We start from the raw sequence: 19778 nt of genomic DNA, 5'->3' as shown, positions 1-19778 counted from the left end.
ACACATTCTAGCTTCCCTGTAAATTACATTGTTATTTTTTAAATTATGGTTTCCTATTACCCTAAAATTTAGATGCACAATTTGAGCAAAATGATCTGAAAAACCTGTATCATAAACTTCTATTTCATAGTTCCACATTTCCTCATTCAATACAACTTGATCTACTGCTGACTTTGTATTCCCAGATATTCTAGTTGGTTGATTTACAACTGCCTTTAGACCATACAAGGAAAACAACATTTCTAGCCTTTGCTTATCTCGCCCACCATTATGCCCTAAAAATCTACATTGAAGTCGCCCATGATTATTACATTTTTATTCTTATTCTGTAGGTCATCTAAAATAATTTCAATATTATTATAAAAAGTTTCAACATTACTAGAAGGATTTCTATAAATGCATATAAGTATTAACTTATAATCCACTAGTTCAACAAAGCTAGCCTCGAAATGCTCCTCTACATTCAGATATTCAAATTTGTCCAACTGCTTACATTTGATATTATTCACATATATACATGAACCTCCACACTTCATTTTTTCTACAAAACTTACTTGCAAGAGCATAACCTTCTAATACAAAGTTTGAAATCTCATCCTCTATCAACCAATGTTCAGATAAGCATAAAACATCATACCCTTGTCGGTTATCTGCCAACAGAACCTCCATACTTAGGATTTTATTTCTTAAAGATTGGACATTCTGGTGGAACAAATTTAGCTCTCCCTTTAGATTATGACTATTGCTACATTTACCTTAAAAAATCCTGCTCTAGTAATACTGGTCGTTTCCTTGTCCTACTTGACGTTCTTATTTCTGGTTGTTTAGCTTGCCCTCCTTCAGTTCGGCCTGATGGTGCTCCAACATCCAACTTCTCCAGTAACTCCTCTCCTCGTTCATCCAACTGACTGCTATTGACGATCTCAATGGTTTCCTCATAAGTTTTCCCTGTGTACTCGGTGCTTTCTGGTATTGCTGTATCTGATGATTGTGGTAGAATCACATTAATCCCTTTCAGGTGATTTTCTTCTCCTAGGCATCCTTCTTTTGTGGTAGCACTCGCCTCAACTCTTCTTACTTTCATTACTTGCAAATGTTCTGCAACTTCATCATCTTTATCGAACATCAGTGGTATGGCATTATTCATGATAGTTGTTCCTGGAGGCTGTTGTATTTTCTTTCTTATCATATTACATAGCTGCTTTTCCCTCTTCTGCTAAGATGCATGCCATGATTTGTGAAATATCCTCGATCCATATTGCTCATATCAATTATTTCTGTATTTTGAAAGCATTTGACAATTTTCTGAAGCCGCCTGTTTGTATCATCAACTAACTTATTTACACAAGACCATTCAATTAAATCATGTCGATGTGGAACATTACATAATATTACATTGGTGGTCTTTAATTTGCAAAGTGCTTTCTTCACCCCAGAAATCACATTTGATGCTTCATTTCTAGCAATATCATTCGTCCCTGCCATAATAACCACGTAGTCATTCTCATTAAGTGTTCCCATCTCTTCCATATCTGACTGAAGAACCTCTTTGAACAGAGCACCTGGCTTGACAAAACCTACAACATCAGTCTCCGGTAGCATATCACCAAGTACAACAGCAATACCCCGACCATGGCTATCCCCTTACACAACTACCTTACATTCTTTCTTCTTCAACCCCAGTGCAGGCTTCCTTGTAATGGCTGGAACGTTATTAATCTTTACACATTCTTTTTCACTAGAGGTAATTGATTCAAGGACCTGGAACTTATTCCTTAATTCAATACCTAGGCCTACGCCCCGATCATGATTAGTTTTAGGCCTACTGTTGCAACTCCTCGTACTTACTCCCGACCATGTCTCAGTTTGCACTTTGCAATCAAAGACTTGAATGGAAGAAGAAAGATGTTTTGGATAAACACTGCAAGAGCAAAAACCATGTGCTACTAAAGGAGCGATTTTTATCTCAACCAGCATGTGAACAGCGTGGCGTCAAGCGGCAAGCCACAATAGTAGAAATGGGTGGAAAGGCAAAACGAGCAAAAAACGAGAAACAAACGTTCATCGAGGATACTGTGAAGATGTGCCTGCAGACTAATATCCCCATCCACAAGCTGGACCATCCTGCTTTCCGAGACTACCTTGAAAAGTAAGTGTCGATTTCAGACATATTTTTGGGTATTATTTATATTTGTGTTAATACATTTACACCATCTTGAGTGGTATAGCCTACCTGACTGTGCAATATTCATAAACTAGCCTATATTCCTCATTACTCCCTCCAAAGAGAACCACGTGGGTGGTTGTTTTTAAGTATTACTATTGCTATACGGCCTTGTTAAATTTTAGGTTAGGTAAACTTTTTACCAAAAACCACGTAGATGCACGTTTTCAAATATGACGATTTCACATGGAATTTTAGGTTAGGTTATTCAAATTTTCAACCAAAAAACCAAACACACGCGGATGGACATTATTTTAAAAAGTTGCAATTTAACAGACCATCTAGGATGTAAAATAATAGCTTGTTTCCATGTACATAAATGGAAGTTTATAGGGTAAAGCTTTAAAACTCATTCAGTGATTCGCTAGGCCATCACTACACCAAATCTTTAATTATTTGTCCTTACCTCTAAAATTTATTATTATTATTATTATTATTATTATTATTATTATTATTATTATTATTATTATTATTATTATTATTATTATTATTATTATTATTATTATTATTATTAGCATGTTTAACGAAATGTTATTGGCCCCATAGGTACGTCCCAGGATCAGGAGATCTGCCTCAAGTCAGTACCCTTAGCAGAGATTATGTTCCACGTTGCGGAGATTCAGCAAAGGCAGAGGTGAATGCTGCATTGGAGGGGAAGCCCATTGTAGTAATCGCGGACGAGACGTCGGACAGCCGAGGAAGATGTGTCTTTGCTGTTCTATTCAGAAAGATCACGCCAACTGCAGAACAACAAGTTCATTTGGCAAGCTGTTCATTTTTGGATACCGCTAACGGGACATCATGCAGGCGAGCCATCATTGATGCTCTGAAAGACTATAATATTGATTATGAAAACGCGCTGGGTTTAGTGTCAGACTCTGCCAGATACATGGGTACATGTTTCCAGGCATTACAGACGATTATTGGGGACCATCTTCTTCACTTCCAATGCTTTGCACATAAGTTGCATCTTGTGGGGGATGTTATTCTCAAGGAACTGTCACAGTTCAACAATTTAGTTTCAAAACTTAAGATGGCTTTTCTCCACTGTAGGAAGTTGAAGAACTCCTATCTAAATTTTTTGCAAGATAATTTCCCCGATTTGAATGCACTGTTGTTCCCAGCTCCTGTCATCACCCGATGGAACTCTTGGTTTCGCTCAGTCCAGTATCTTGACAAGTACTTCCCACCCCTGGTAGAGTTCTTTAGCTCTCTTGATGAAAATTCCCTAAATAGCAGTGGCCATTCAGTGTTGGAAATGTTTACAGATCAGGATATGCTTCCGTTGCTGAAAGTTCGGATAAAGTTTGTTTCACAGATATCTGTAAAAATTAATGCAGCACTCACAGTACTGGAGGGATCATCTTACCCGTATGCTCACAAGCTGTGGGATGATCTTACCACTATTTGTGCAGAATTGGAGAGGTGTGCTGACGGATGGTTTCCGTTGGAAACAAGTAACCTGCTGGAGAGTTTCAGAAACAGTACGAAGAAAGAAGAAATTAAGGTGCAGTTTAAGCAGTGTATGTTTAAATGCATAACTAAACTCTCGAAGCACATGGGCGTCAGTGATAATACTAATGTGTTTTTCAAGGAAGTGTGCAATTTATTTAATCCTGCAGTTGCAGGGCAAAACAGTGCTCTGGAACCCAAATCACTAGTGTCGTTGAAGCATAAGTTGCCATTTTTTAGAAGTGTCACTGTTGATCAGTTTGTTGAGGGTTGCGAGGCATATCACCAACAGAGGCTGGAAAACATTAGAATGGACAAAACCACTGACACTCTTCAAATGTTGATGGCAGTTAAGTTAAAGTTTCCGTCCTTTGCTTCGGCAGCACTGCAGTGCACTTGGGCCCCTACAAACAGCGTCGATGTAGAGCGTTTTTTTTAGCAAGTACAACATGATTGTAACTGATAGGCGAACTCGAATGAAGGAGGACACCATTCAAACAATTGGCATGTTGTACTTCAACCAGCATTGAAATTCCTCTTCCTTGTAGGTCTGCTGTACTGTGATAGATGAACACGTTTAAAATAGTACTTTTCACTTTGAAATTGTGTTTGTCAATTTGTAAATATTCATTTTCGTCTGCGTGTTTATATTTCTTGTAATTTTATGCTGATTTGTCTTATTTTCCATAGTGTATTGAAAACTGCATGACGAGCAATTTGTGATTAAACAGTATGATTTTAGTCCCAACTGTTGAGTGCAATTTCGCAAATTATGCCTACTTTTAACAAATTTGCTATAAAACGCTAAATGTCAGAAGTATAGATGCTACAAAACGCTAAATTTGAAAATAAAAACGCTAAATGTCTGATTTTTAAATGCTATAAACCACGAACTCTAGCTATAAATACTGACTAAACCTTCTTTCTAAATTATAACTTTGAAAGTTCCTTGACAGTAAATAATTTGCTTTCACAGGGCTTAACTCTCTTTTTAGTACAAGTACTAATACTAATACTAATACTAATACTAATACTAATACTAATAATAATAATAATAATAATAATAATAATAATAATAATAATAATAATAATAATAATAATAATGTTATTTGCTTTACGTCCAACTAACTACTTTTACGGTTTTTGGAGACGGAAAGGTGCCGGAATTTATCCCCTCAGGAGTTATTTTACGTTTCAGTAAATCTACCGTCACGATGTTGACGTATTTGAGCACCTTCAAATACCATCAGACTGGGCTGGGCTTAGAAAGCCAGCTCAACAGTCCAACCTATTCAGCCCTGGTTAGCCTTCATATTTTTTCGATAATGGCCTTTACGTATCCTTATTCTATCATTTATCTTGTTATATATAGGTACTCGAACATATTCGTGAAAAATTAAACGAAACACGAGACGAAGTTCACTGGACATCAACATACACGGATAGATCCCGCGCTTTCACCTTGGCCTCCACTGGACGTTGCCAAACTTACATAACTCCGGCTTGTAACTCCGGCTGTGCTTCAAACACTTGACTAACACGACTTCAACACAAGTGTCATCAAAACAACTCAACTCTCACTCACAAAACTGCCTCTTTATATACGTTGCCTGGAAAGGCTTCTAGAAGAATATGACACAACATATTTTCTCGTAGACTCGAGAGTCACCAATAGCCTACTTTCCAATGTAAGGAAGTTTCTAGACTAATGTAGTCGCTCATTGCAGTGTTCTGGACTTATTACAGTGTGTTTCACAATGTTACATTGGATTATACATCATATATACATGCAATAATAAATTATATACTATTAATGACGTGTTCTTACATTAAATACATTAAATAAATATATACAGCAGATGTTTCATGACATTACTTCACAAGTAATACGATCGTGATTTATACCAAATAAACTCCGTACATAACTACGTAAATAATAATAATAATAATAATAATAATAATAATAATAATAATAATAATAATAATAATAATAAATAGTTGCAAATACTTCATAGCCATACCTCACAAGTCATACTAATAATCATAAAAGAATAATCAATAATTGCATTATTTACCGTACCCATGTGTTAAAGAATATTGTCTCCAAGTTATATTAGTCTATTACACATGCGTCAAGGGATTGTTTCAAGGAACACGTAACACAAGGACTAAATGAAAAGGCTGAAGGAAGCACAGTAGAGGAAGAATGGACAGTCATGGAGAATGAGATCAGTGAGACTGCTGAAGAAAGGTTAGGTAGAAAGGAAAGATCAAATAAGAAACAGTGGATAACTCAAGAGATACAAGACCTGATTGACGAACGACGAAAGTACAAGAATGAAAAAATGAGGAGGGCAGAAATTAATGCATGCGAATAAAAAATGAAGTAGATAGAAAGTTCAGGACAGCTAGGGAAGAATGTCTAAAAGAGAAGTCCAAGATTGTTGAAGGTTGTATGGTTCTGGGAAAGATAGATGCTGCATACAGGAAAATCAAAGAAACCTTTGGAGAAAGGAAAACTAGGTGTATGAATATTAAAAGCTCAGATGGATAACCACTTCTAGGGAAGGAACAAAAGTTAGAAAGATGGCAGGAACATGTCAAACAGTTGTATCAAGGTGAAGAAGTAGATGATAGAGTTCTGGTACAAGAACAGCCTGTTGATGCTGATGACATGGGAGACCCAATTTAGAGGTCAGAATTCGACAGAGCTTTGAGAGATCTAAGTAAGGACAAGGCACCGGGAATACCCTCAGAATTACTGGCTGCCTTAGGAGAAACCTGCATGGAGAGGTGCCATCTGATTTTCGGCAGAATGTTGTTATACTTATTCCCAAAAAAGCAGGTGCTCACAAGTGTGTAATCTACCGCATCATTAGTGTAGTAGAATGAGAATGGAGTACGCCCATCCCCTAGTTCCGGATTCCGGAATTATGGGAGAGAGTACTCTTTTATTGCAATTTGTTCAATTTGATACATGCTTAACAATTAACATTTTCCTCTTACATTTGTTTACTGTACTGAATAAAATTTGTTTTGTCCTAAACGTTAGCATTGCTATCTTGTCTAGGACAACATGTATCTTACCTTAATTTATATATACACTTAAATTAACGAAAAAAAATCATTATCAAACAATGTAACTGCTCACCTTGCGGCAGACTAACAAAGGCACACACTTCTACTTTACAGCAGAAATAAATTAAATAAGTGTGAATACCCACTTTCCAGCGGATACTACATATTATGTGAAACCTTTTCAGGCAAGTCACAAAGCGCCTTCACAGGCATTTAAATAACCTTTACAGGTATATCAATCTGTTCCACTGCATGCTTAAATGCCACCATGTATCTTACCATTACTATATATGACGCAAGTGCTTGTTTAACAGTAACAATACTTGTGGTTATTGCTAGTGTCTTTTCGTTTCCTTATGCTATATACTTCTTGAAATCTTATTAACTCATACATTTCTGCTATTTCCGAGATCTCTTGTTGTACAATCATCATATTATCTCTCTGCTGCGCTTGTAACTTTCATTGTCATCACACTTTACTCTAATCTGCACATGCAGAAGTGCTGAGTCAACACTGGGCTTGAGATAGGTAGGCCTATCTCGTCCTCTCCCTACTCTACTATACTACAGCAGCCAAAACAAACTAATTAACCATCCCACAGCAAATAAAACAGGCTAACACACAGCAAACGACCTCATTGTAAGGAACTCATTACTGTTAGCATGTTGCTGAACTAAATCTGCTACTTAGCAATATACAATATCTAATATATAAATGAACACTGAACAACTACAAGAGAAACATAGTCCTAAACTTATAACTATAGTATTTCCGAGATCTCTTGTTGTACAGTCATCATCATGCTCATGTATATTACATTTACTATCATTTACCAGTACTGTTATTACTTTCTGTTATTACTAATCTCATTTTAATTTCTTTCTTCCACATGTTTCTCAGAATACAGAAAAATTTAGCTAGTTTTCCTGGGGTGATCCATTCTCTATTTAACAGTTTGGTTATTGTATAAAATTCTTTCTCTCTTTCTACTTTTAATTTATATTCATCTCCAAGGTATTTAGTTCTCAGTGCCTCCGTTCCCTTACATGTTCTCAGTAAATGAGCTTCTCCCATTATGTCGTCACAAAATAAACACTGATTTACGTTATGGTTCTCACTTATTCCCTATTTTTGTATAAACCCAAAAGCCACCACAACACACCTATTAGTTCCCTATTTGTGATTCTATTTTTTCTTATTGACATATATTGGATAATGCCACAAAATTCTACTAGTGTTCTTTTGGTTTCACATTCTGCCCTGATCGTCTGTTTCTCTATGACCTTTACTCTAATCGTTAATATTTTAATGAAGCTGTTTTCTTTACCGTTCATCTCCTTATCCCAATATAGCCCCATTCCTATTTTGTCTAGCATACCTTTTACTTTCGATAACCAATAATTCTCATCCAAGTGTCTCATCTGGTGCTGGTAGGCTAGGTTTAATATTTCCCTCCCCTCTCCTCTTTTTAATCTTAACCAATATTTTACTATTTTCTTACTTATGTCTGCTTGGATGCTGATATCTCCACATATAGTTCTCACTCCACTATTTGCTGAACATTCTGGTAGGCCCATTATTATTTTACAGAATTTGTTACTTATGATATCTAGTTCTTTTTTATCAACTTCTATACCCCATATTTCAACCCCATACAGTGCTTTTGATACCACAAGGGCATTAAAAACATTTTATGTACTTTGTATTGCAAATTAGGCATCTTCTTTTCTAAGGCCTTTATACTTGATAGGGCGGCCACACCTTTTATTTTTGCATGACGTATCTGTTCCTTCCACAACCCATTCTTTGTTAATATTATTCCTAAATATTCTAATTTATTTACAACTTCTAATTCAACACCATCTAACAGCCATCGCCTTTCATTTCTTTTTAATTTATTTCCTCTTCTGCAAACCATTACTTTTGTTTTTTGGTATTTATTATCAAATTCCATGTATTACAGTATTCCACCATTTTTTGAGGTTACTTTGCATACCTGCTGTTGTTAGTGAGAGCAGCAGGATGTCGTCCGCGAAGACTAGACCGGGGATCTCTTTATTGTATAAGCAAGGGCTAGTACTATTCTCTTCCGCTAGGCATTCTATTACATCATTAATAAAAAGCAAAAACAGTGTTGGTGATAGTTTACATCCCTGCTTAAGTCCAATGTTCGAGTGGATCTTTCCTATCATTACATCTTCTTTGACTTTAACTGAACATATTACTTCGGCATATAATTCTTCTATGGCTTTAATCATTTTCATTGACATTCCTATTCCGGCCAGCTTCACAACGACAGCCCGTCTGCTGACTGAATCAAAAGCTTTTTGTAGGTCTATAGCTGCGATGTATAGTCTACCACCTTTCTTTCTTATGTACTTATCCATTAACGTTTTGATTATAAATACACTGTCAGTAGTTCTCATTCTTTTCCTAAATCCTGATTGGTATACCGAGAGAATAGAGTAATCTTCTGCCCATTTCATAATTCTTTTCGCTAAAATCCCAGTGTAGATCTTACTTAGTGAGTCCAACAATGTAATCCCCCTGTAGTTGTTCGTATTCGTTCTTTCTCCCTTTCTTTTGTAGATCGGGCAAATTACTCCTTCCTGCCAAGATCTTGGAATTTTTCTTCCCTCAAATATTTTATTGAATATTTTAGTTATTATTACAATCATCTGACCGTTGTTACCTATCTTTTTCCAGAATTCACGCGTAATTCCATTAGCAGCACCTGATTTTCCGCCCTTCCCTTTTTTCATTACATCTAGTACCTCGTCTGTGGTTATTATATCGTCTAGTATAGGCAGCGTAAACTCCATTTGTCTCAGTATACCAATTTCGTTTATGTTCTCTATCCATGTGTCCTTACCCCCTAATAACCCCTTAAAATACGTTAACCATTCCTCATTAGATATTTTTACTTGATCATAGCTTTTATAACCTTTACATATTGTGGTAATTTTGTTCCATACTTTCTTTGTTTCATTTTCTTTACAGTACTTTAGTAATATTTTTGATTCTTTGTCCTGCCATTTACTTTTCTTATCGCTTATTAAATCTTGGTATTCTTTCCTCTGATTACAAAAATCTACTCGTAAGGCCTGAGATCCCTCATTTCTATACCTTTTTAAAGCCTTAATCACTTGATTTTTCTTCTCTTTACACTCCTCCGTATACCATACATTTCTTTTATATTGTCTACTCTTACTCACAACCATTTTTTTACCAGCTACTTCTATTGATCTTTCGAGCATTCTTATTGCTTCATCTAGGTTATTATCCTCTATCATATACTCCATGCCAATTCTCAGAATTTCAAAGGTTTTACCCCTATAGTAATCTCTAAATTGTTCTCTCTTTTCCTCATTCCACCTGTATCTTACTAATTTTCTCTGTTCATAGTTAAAGAATTGTTTGTCTACTTTATTATCTTCCTCTCTCAGTAGCCGAATAACAACTGGGAAATGATGAGACGCTGTCCAATTTTTTACCTGGATTTCTTTAATAAGAGTTAAAGCCTCTCTAGATGCCAGTACTAGGTCTATAACACTCCCTCCTGGCTCAACTATATATGTTAGGTTGCCTGATTCATCTCCCGGCCATCCCCCATTTAAGATGTACAATTCCTCTATCGCGCATATTTCTAATAATTTCTCTCCATTTTTATTACACTCTTTGTCTTTGCTACCCCTTCTTTCTATTAATATTTCCCCGATTTCTTTATCGTATAATGGATTATTTAGGCCAACCCTTGCGTTAAAATCACCCATTATAATTATTCCTGCTTCTTCATTTAGTAATTTTATCTGATTTACTGCGTCGACGAGTTCTTCAAATAAATTTTCCTTCTCAAACGGGGACCCCGATGGGTGATTGTAGCCAAAGCCAATAAACATATCTCTCCCCTTTTGATTTCCTTTCTTTGTTTTGACCCAGATCATTTCCTCACATCCTGATTCCCATATCTCCACTTGTTTGCAAATTTCATCTTTTGCGATAACTGTTATCCCTCCTGGGTGACGCCCTTTCGTACTCCTTTTATATTTTGTTTTACTCCAGACCTTAAATCCCGGTATTATCACATTTTTACTAGGCGGCAACCATGTCTCTACTATCCCAATAATCTCACTCTCTCTCATAAAATCTATAAATTCATCATATCCCAGTTTACTTAGTATACCCTCTATGTTGATTAATCCCACTACCCAGTCTAGTTACTTGTTCATAGGTATATCTGATGCTACCAGGGCCTTGCTTCTCGTTATTCGTGGTTTTTCTATTTGTATAATAGATGCACTTGGGGAACTAATTATTTCCTCCTCTGACCCTCTAGCTTCCTCTGACCTAGTCAATCCTTTCTTTGCCCATATGTCCTTTAAATTTAACGCTGGCTTACGTTTCTTTTCTTCTTTTCTCCCTGCGGTGTCTAGCTTTCTCTGGATCACATCTCCTTCTTGGGTTGATCTCCTGGGTTGGTGATGTCTGGTTTCTGTCGTCACAACATCCAGTTCGTTTTCCCTGCTTGGTAGGTTTGCACACGTGCCTGCTGACTCAGGAGTGCTGGCGTCGCTCACTGTACTGCTGTTCTTCCGCTTAGCTGACGTATCAGGACAATGCCCTAGCTCACGTAGTTGACCAGCTGTCCATGCCCTGCTCCACGAATCGTCTGATATAATAAGTCTGTTTCCACGTATAAAGGATTTTAGTCCCGAATGCCTAGCTTTTCCTTGATGAAAACGTAGTGTTCGTACATTCTCCATTTCTTCCTTGTCGAGATCTTTCTTTATCCATATCTTCGTGCCTTTCAAGTTTCTGGTGTTTTCCAAAATTTTACGGGCCTTCAAACCAGATACCATGCAGACTTTTACTGGTCTTTTTCCCATATTTCTTCCTAATCTGAAGGCGTTATCAATATCACTATCGTTGCACTCTATTTTCAAATTCTCTCTGATTAGAGAGAGTACTCTATCTATCAAGTCATTGAAGTTCTCTCTTGCTGGTTCTGCGAATCCGTAGATTATTATGTTTTTCTTCCTCTCTTCTTTCGACCGTGTTTTTTTCTTTTTCCTCGAGTTTCCTTAATTTTTCTTCTACCTCCAGTGCTTTCTTCTTCAAACCATATATTTCGTTTTTATTTTGTAATACACTCTCTTTAATACCCTTCAGTTCTGTTTGTATAAATGATTTCAAGTCCTTGAATTCATTTTTCTGTTCTAGTAGCATTTCTTTGGTCTTTTCTGCATGGCATTCTTGCATGACCTCTTTAATCTTCTCAATATCGTCCCATGTCAGTCCTGGGCCAGGGTTCATCTCCAGTCCGCCAATCACTAATAGTACCATCACTACAACTAATGACACTACTGTATGATGTTGATATCGTTTTTCACCGTTTGTAACGACTTCTTCCTACATCGGGCCTGCCATCTGCCTATAGCACATCTGTATTGTTCAATTGACACTCCCATGTTCGCGCACTCCTGTACTTCCCGCACGTTCAGCACTACGTCCGTTCACCTCGCTAGCTGAATTGCAACTGCATTAGTGTAGTATCTCACGCCAGCAAAATTTAACACGTACCTATTATTTACAGAAGAATGAAAAGACAAGTTGAAACTGAGTTGGGAGAAGATAAATTTGGCTTCAGAAGCCATGTGGGAACACACGAAGCTATCCTGACTTTACGTCTGATCTTAGAAGACCAAATTAGGAAACACAAGCCCACGTACATGGCTTTCGGAGATCTAGAAAAAGTCACTCGATAATGTTGATTGGATCAAGCTGTTTGAGATTCTGAAGGTGATCTGGATCAGATACTGAGAAAGGAGAATTATCCACAATCTATACACAAATCAGTCTGCAGTGATAAGAATAGATGGCTTTGAAAAAGAAGCAGCTATCTGGAAAGGAGTAAGGCAAGGCTCCAGTTTGTCCCCTCTCCTTTTCAATGTTTACATAGAACAGGCTATAAAGGAAAACAAAGACGAATTTGGAAAGGGAATCAAAGTCCAAGGAGAGGAAATGAAAACCGTGAGATTTGCCGATGATATTGTTATTTTAACTGACTCTGCAAAAGCCCTGGAAAAATTGCTGAATGATATGGACAGAGTCTTAGAGGAAGAATACAAGATAAAAATAAATAAGACCAAAACAAAAGTAATGGAGTGCGGTCGAACAAAGTCAGGTTATGCAGGAAATATTGCATTAGGAAATGAAATCTTATAGGAAGTAGATGAATATTGTTACTTGGGTAGTAAAATAACTAATGATGGTAGAAGTAAGGAGGACATAAAATGAAGACTAGCACAAGCAAGGAAAGCCTTTCTTAAGAAATTTGTTCACCTCGAACATTGATATACGAATTAGAAAGATGTTTTTGAAGACTTTCCTCTGGAACGTTGCGTTGCGCGGAAGTAAAACATAGACGATAACTAGCTCAGAAAGAAACAGAATAAAAGTTTTTGAAAGGCGGTGTTACAGAAGAATGCTAAAGGTGAGATGTGTAGATAGAATCACGAATGAAAACATACTGAATCGAATTGGTGAGAGGAGATCGATTTGGCTAAATTTGACCTGAAGAAGAGATAGAATGATAGCGGAACATCTTAAGACACCCAGGACTTGTGCAGTTGGTTTTTGAGGGAAATGTAGTTGGTAAGAACGGTAGGGGTAGACCAAGATACGAATATGACAAGCAGATTAGGGTAGATGTAGGATGTAGTAGTTATGTAGAAATGAAAAGTTTATCACAGGATAGGGTGGCATGGAGAGCTGTATCAAACCAGTGTATAGACTGATTACTAAAAACAACAATGTTGTATGTGCAATATTAAGTGTACCAATTAAGTGTATCTTCCTTAGAAAGAGTTTTCAATGCTGATAGAAAAATATGAGATAGAATTGAGCCCTACATTAAGCACATCTACGCTGGAATTGCTTAAGGTTTAGTGTTGGAATGTTGTGGTTTTCTCATAAAAATAAAATGTTATGTATCATATCTTGTATATATCTTGAGGAAAACAACATTGAGATTATGTGTCTGTAGCTCAGATAATTGAGTAGAGTGGTTTATCTTTGTTTGCTTTTGTTCTTTGAACGTTTGAACTGCTTTGTGTGTGTGGTGCTCAATTGTAGTCAAGGATCTTATAACAGCTCGAAATAAAAAGGATGTGTGTAATGAAGCTGATGTTTCTATGGTATAAGTTGTTTTCACAAGAATATGGGTTTTCAAGAATACTTCGCAAAAATAAATCAACTGTGGAGGAGAACGAGCAAAGCTGGATACGAGTTCACAGATCAACAAGTTGCAGGAATGATCATCAGAAATCTTTCAGAGGAATATGCAGTTTGTATAACTTCCTTGGAAGCTGATTTGGCGAAACTGACCTCCTCGAAGGTGAAGGAGAGATTACTCACGGAGGAAAGCAGAAGGAAACTTCAGCCTAATGGAGGAAAGTCGTACGACACTGGAAAACGTGAGGAGGATGAAGCTCAAGCCATGGTTGTTCAACATAAGCGAGATATCAAGAAAGAAGACGTGGGACGAGGAAAAGAGTATAGCTGCTACAATTGCGGTAAACAGGGACATGTATCTAAATACTGTAGCAGTACCCAAAAGTGCTTCAATTGTGGTAAGTCAGGAAATTATTCAAAAGTATGTCCAACAATGAAGAGTGACGAATCATCACAGGAGAGTAAATCAGTGAATGCGAGTGGAAAAGTGGTAAGCTAAAAAATTATACATGCAGTAGATAAGGCAATGAGCATGGTAGTTTCTGTAGGAACTGAGAAAATTAAAGATTGGCTGTTCGATTCAGGTGCGTCCCATCATAAGTGTCCAACAAAGGAGATGTTTATACACATGTCAAAAAATGTAAAAGGGAATGTAGGAGTAGGAGATAACAGTAAGCTCGATATTAAAGGTGTAGGTAAGGTCAAAGTAAAAATGTCAACAGGCTGGACAATTACATTTACAGACGTATTGTATGTACCAAACTTAGGTGCAAATTTAATATCAGTTGGGAAGTTAACCAGCAAAGGTTTCAAAGTAGGATTTGCAGGTGAGAAAGCAGTGGTTGTAGATAAGAGTGGAGATGACACATTGTTTATTGCAAACAGGAGGAATGATGTGTATGTAGTACAGATAGAGGGAAGAAATGATATTGTAGATGTGAGTGATTGTGACCAAATGATAGATCAAGAATGTAATAACAATGTAGCATTTATAAGTGTTGGGCAGGTTAGGTTGTGGTATGAGAGATATGGACATGTTCATTCTGAAGCTTTGTTTAAATTGCCTATGTTAGAATTGAAAAGGAGTAATGATATTAATACTTGTTCTGTATGCATTCAGGGGAAACTAGGTAACAAGGGAGTACCTAAGTCTTGTGAGCGTAAGGCAGAAAAAACACTTGATGTTGTGCACACTGATGTAATTGGAAAAATTAGTCCACCATCACTTGGGAAAGCTCAATATGTTGTAAAAATGATTGATGAATTCTCCAGATTTAATGTGGCTGTATGTATGAAAACCAAGGATGAAGTGTTGGAGTCGTTTAATAGGTATCAGGCAAATGCAGAAAAGTTACATGGTGTAGGAATTAAGGTAGTGCAATCTGACAATGGTACAGAGTATAGATATAGCGGGCTTCAAGCACAATTCCAAAAATGTGGTATTACTCATAGGAGATCTGTACCGTATACTCCAGGACAAAATGGATTAGCAGAGAGGCAGAATAGAACGATGTTTGATACTGTCAGATGTCTAGTGATCCACTCAGGGTTACCAAAGGAATTCTGGGGAGAAGCGGTAATGACTGCAGTGTACTTAAAAAATAAGTGCCCATCCTCAGCAATAAATTTTCAGATATCGTATGAACTGTGGTTCAGTAGGAAGTTGGATCAGGAAGAAACAGGTAGATTGAAAGTATTTGGATGTCAGGCGTGGGCTGTGAGGGCAGACAGCAGGAAGTTAGATCCCAGAGCAGAGTCATGCGTTATGATAGGGTACGAACCAGGTACTAAAGATGGATATAGATTATGGGGTCTTGAAAGGAAAATGTAATAGTGAGGAGAAGTGTGGTATTTGAGGAGCAGATATTTCCCTTTAAGGTGAAAAGTCCTGGAATTGATATAATGGAAAATATAAATGTACCGAAGGCAGAGGGTAGTGAAACATACTTTGACATGCTGTGCACTGAAGATCCAGAGATAAAATTAGGGGCTGAGTTAGATACAGAGGAGGACGGAGAGGAAACATTGGCTGTTGAGTCAACGACCGGAGAGGAACAACTAGAGGTTGAGTCTATAGCAATACAAGAGCCAGGGAATAATATGAGAAGGTCAGTAAGACAGAGGAAAGGTAAGACTTGTGCAGATTGTAAGGCAGTGATGGAAGTTAGACATGCAAATGTAGTGGAACCTAGAACAGTTGAGGAGGCTATGTCAAGCCAAGAGTCTGCTAACTGGATGGAAGCCATGAAAGTGGAGATCAATGAGATGAGAAAGAAGGATGTTTGGGAAATTGTAAAAAGACCAGAAAATATCAAGGTAATTAGTTCTAAATGGGTGTTTTCATTGAAATATGACAGTGAATGTAACATTCAGAAATATAAGGCCAGGTTGGTTGCTCAAGGTTTTAAGAGACAGATGGACATTTGTTTTGATGAAGCATTTATTCCTGTTATAAAGAGGAAAACAATGAGACTGTTTATAGGTATTGCAGTACGTAAAGGTTGGACTGTAGAACATCTAGATGTAACTAGTACTTACTTAAAAAGTGAAATCAGTTGTACTGTATACATGGAAAAACCAGAATTGTTCGTAGAAAAGGATGTCCAAAGTTATGTATGTAAATTGAAGAAAAGCATCTATGGTCTACCTAATTCTAGTAAAGACTGGAATGCTTGTGTTGATGCTACAAATTATAAGACTAGAGTTTAAGAAATTTGTCAAAGAACCATGTGTGTATGTAAAGGAGTGTTGTATTATTGGCTTGTATGTCGACGACATACTTGTAATAGGTGACAAAGAGGTTGTTAAGTTGGTTAAAATAAGGTTGGCAGATGAGTTAGATATTAAAGATCTAGCAACAAACTAGCTGTCAATAAAAATATAACACACAAAAGAAGGGGTTATGTTGAGTCAAAGTTTGTATTTGACACATTACTTGCTGATTTTTCCATGAGTGACTGTAAACCGAGTAAGACTATTTTACCAAGCGGGTATTCAGCAGCTGAAAATGATGAGCAGGAATTTTATTGTAATATTTATCGCAGTGCAGTAGGAATTTTACTATAAATGTCAAATAATCCTAGACCTGACATTGCAATTGCGGTAAGCTTTCTTAAGTTTTACGGCATATTTTGAACAAAATATCATTATAACGGCATATTTTGGTATTTTACATTTGAATTTCATTTTATAAAAATCAGAATAAGCTCTAAAGTTATTTTTCAGGATAGACTGGAATATACTACTGAAGAACCATTCTAAGGTAGTGTTTGGAATGTTTCTAACAGGTAGGAGCTATTATTTGCTAGCTGGGTCAATTCCTGGAAACCGGGCTATTGTTTACATGGAAGCAGAGGTAATTCTGCAGTTATTTGTCATTGTTCTTATCTCTCTCCTTCGCCCTTCCCTCTTCACCTTCAACACACTGAATGACCTTGGTCATTAGGGAGCTTCAGTCATTAAGTTCCTTTCAATGTGCCTAAAATGAAAGTCTCAATTTGTGGGAAGTTGCGAGGTTTTGTTCGCGAGGTCGGTGAAAGCATATTCAGTACGGATGAAGTGATATTATTCTGTAAATTGTGTGAGGTAAAAGTTACTGCCGAAAAACCCTTCTCTGTGCAACAACACTGTAATACTGTAAAACATAAGAATTGTGTAACTAGATATTCTGCACTCGAAAATAGGTAACGTCTGCTATTCGAAACCCCGACATTAAGTTCACAGTGTTCACAAATTTCACAAGATCTCTGCAAGATGATGGTTTCATCTAATATTCCTTTAAAGAAACTTAACAGCCGAAGCTTCAGACGGTTTCTTGAAAAATATAGAAAGCATCCTGTTCCCAACGAATCTTCTCTCAGGAAGGAATATCTGACCCCTTGTTGTGAAGAGATGTTGGATATAATAAGGCGTGGCGTGGGAGACAGTAAGATATGGGTTTCAATATACGAGACCACAGATGTGGATGGAAGATATGTAGCAAATATGATCGTTGGCACGCTGAAGGAAGACCGGCCTGGAGATACGTTCCTCCTGACATGTGAAGTGCTAGAGAAGACAAACCATTCCACCATTGCAGTTCTCTTCGACAATTCAATGAATTTGTTGTGGCCAAACGGGGCAAAGGGAGAGCACAGTTTTCTATTCGTAACTGACGCTGCTCCGTATATGGTGAAGGCAGCCAAGGGACTTTAAATGCTATACACGAAAATGATGCATGTGACATGTCTTGCAGATGGCTTGCATGGGGCAGCTGAAGAAGTTAGAAGTAGCTACCCTGAAGTTGATAAATTAATATCGAACTGTAATAAAGTGTTTGTCAAAGCTCCACAGCCAGTTATAACGCGATGGGGGCTTGGCTTCATGCCGCAGTGTACTATTGCAACATCTCAGATATCGTGGAGAAGATCGTGAAGTCTTTTGATCCTGTAGAATCGTCCTCCATAAAAACCAATCAAGATTTATTTTCAAGCACTACCATACACTAAAAGCGGACCTGGCTTACATAAAGTCCAATTTTAATTCTTTATCTGGAGTAATCACGCAACTAGAAGTTTCAGGTGCAGAACTAAGCGATGCACTGGATGTAGTGAAGTGCATTGAACAGGAATTAAAGTATACGAAAGGAACAATGGCATCTAGGGTGTGTAAAAAATTAGAAAATGTACTGAAAAAATAGCGGACTTGTGTACCTGCGTGGAATAAGTAACATTCTTTGTGGAAACCCGTCATCTGCAGATTTCCAGGAAATTTCTCCAAGTGATTTCACTCTATTCAAGTACGCTCCCGTTATATCATGTGATGTCGAAAGAAGTTTTTCTCGCTACAAGACGATACTCAGCGACAACTGGAGGGGATTCTCATTCAACAATCTTAAGATGCATGTGGTCATAAATTGCTACAATTCTGATAAGGGAGACTAGATCAGGTATAAAAGTTTCATCCAAATAACGTATGTTTTGTGTATAAATTAAAACTGATTGAATATTGAACAGTGAAAGTAACTGTAGTGTTTATGTCTTCCACAGAGTCCGTCCTTGCCTAGGAGTATGCAGTGTAACCTTAACGAGTTCATAAAAAATGAGTCATTTTAGTTGATTTTGGGTTAAGGATTTCGAAGAATTAAAACTGTTTTAACTCTAAATTAATTGCAGCCTGTAGCAATCGTAATAAAAGTGTTTCTATGTAACGTAGATGCTATTCATTAAGTCATATTTTGAATTTTATAGGTCATATTTTTATGTTTTAGGTCATAAATGCATACATATTTCATACATTTTTAGTTCATAGAAATCTGCCCCCTACTGATAACTCTCTTCAAAGGTGGGACCTCTACATGCTTATACTTCCGCTGTTCGTCAATCAGGTGTAGTATCTCCTGAGTGGTCCATTGATTTTTACTTGGCCTTTCCTTTCTTCCTAACATTTCTTCAGCAGCCCTACTGATCTCATTCCTCACAACTCCCCAACATTCATTTATTGTATTTCCTTCAGCCATTCAGTCCTTGCGTCGCCATAAGACCTATCTGCGTCGGTGCGACATAAAGCAACTTGAAAAAAAAGAAAGAAATTCAGTCCTTGTGCAACATGTTCCTTGAAACAATCCCTCACACTCCTTTCCTTCAACTTGTCTAGATCCCAAATTCTTGAATTCCTTCCTTTCTCCAGTTTCTTCAACTTCGGATGGCTTTTCTTGGCCAACAAGTTGTGGTCAGTGTCCATGTACGCTACTGAGAAAGTCTTCTAATCTAACGCCTGGTTCCTGAATATCTGCCTAATCAGAATTGAGTC

This window comes from Anabrus simplex, chromosome 2, assembly GCF_040414725.1.
Source record: "Anabrus simplex isolate iqAnaSimp1 chromosome 2, ASM4041472v1, whole genome shotgun sequence".
NCBI lineage: Eukaryota > Metazoa > Arthropoda > Insecta > Orthoptera > Tettigoniidae > Anabrus > Anabrus simplex.
This window is presented reverse-complemented; position numbering follows the sequence as displayed.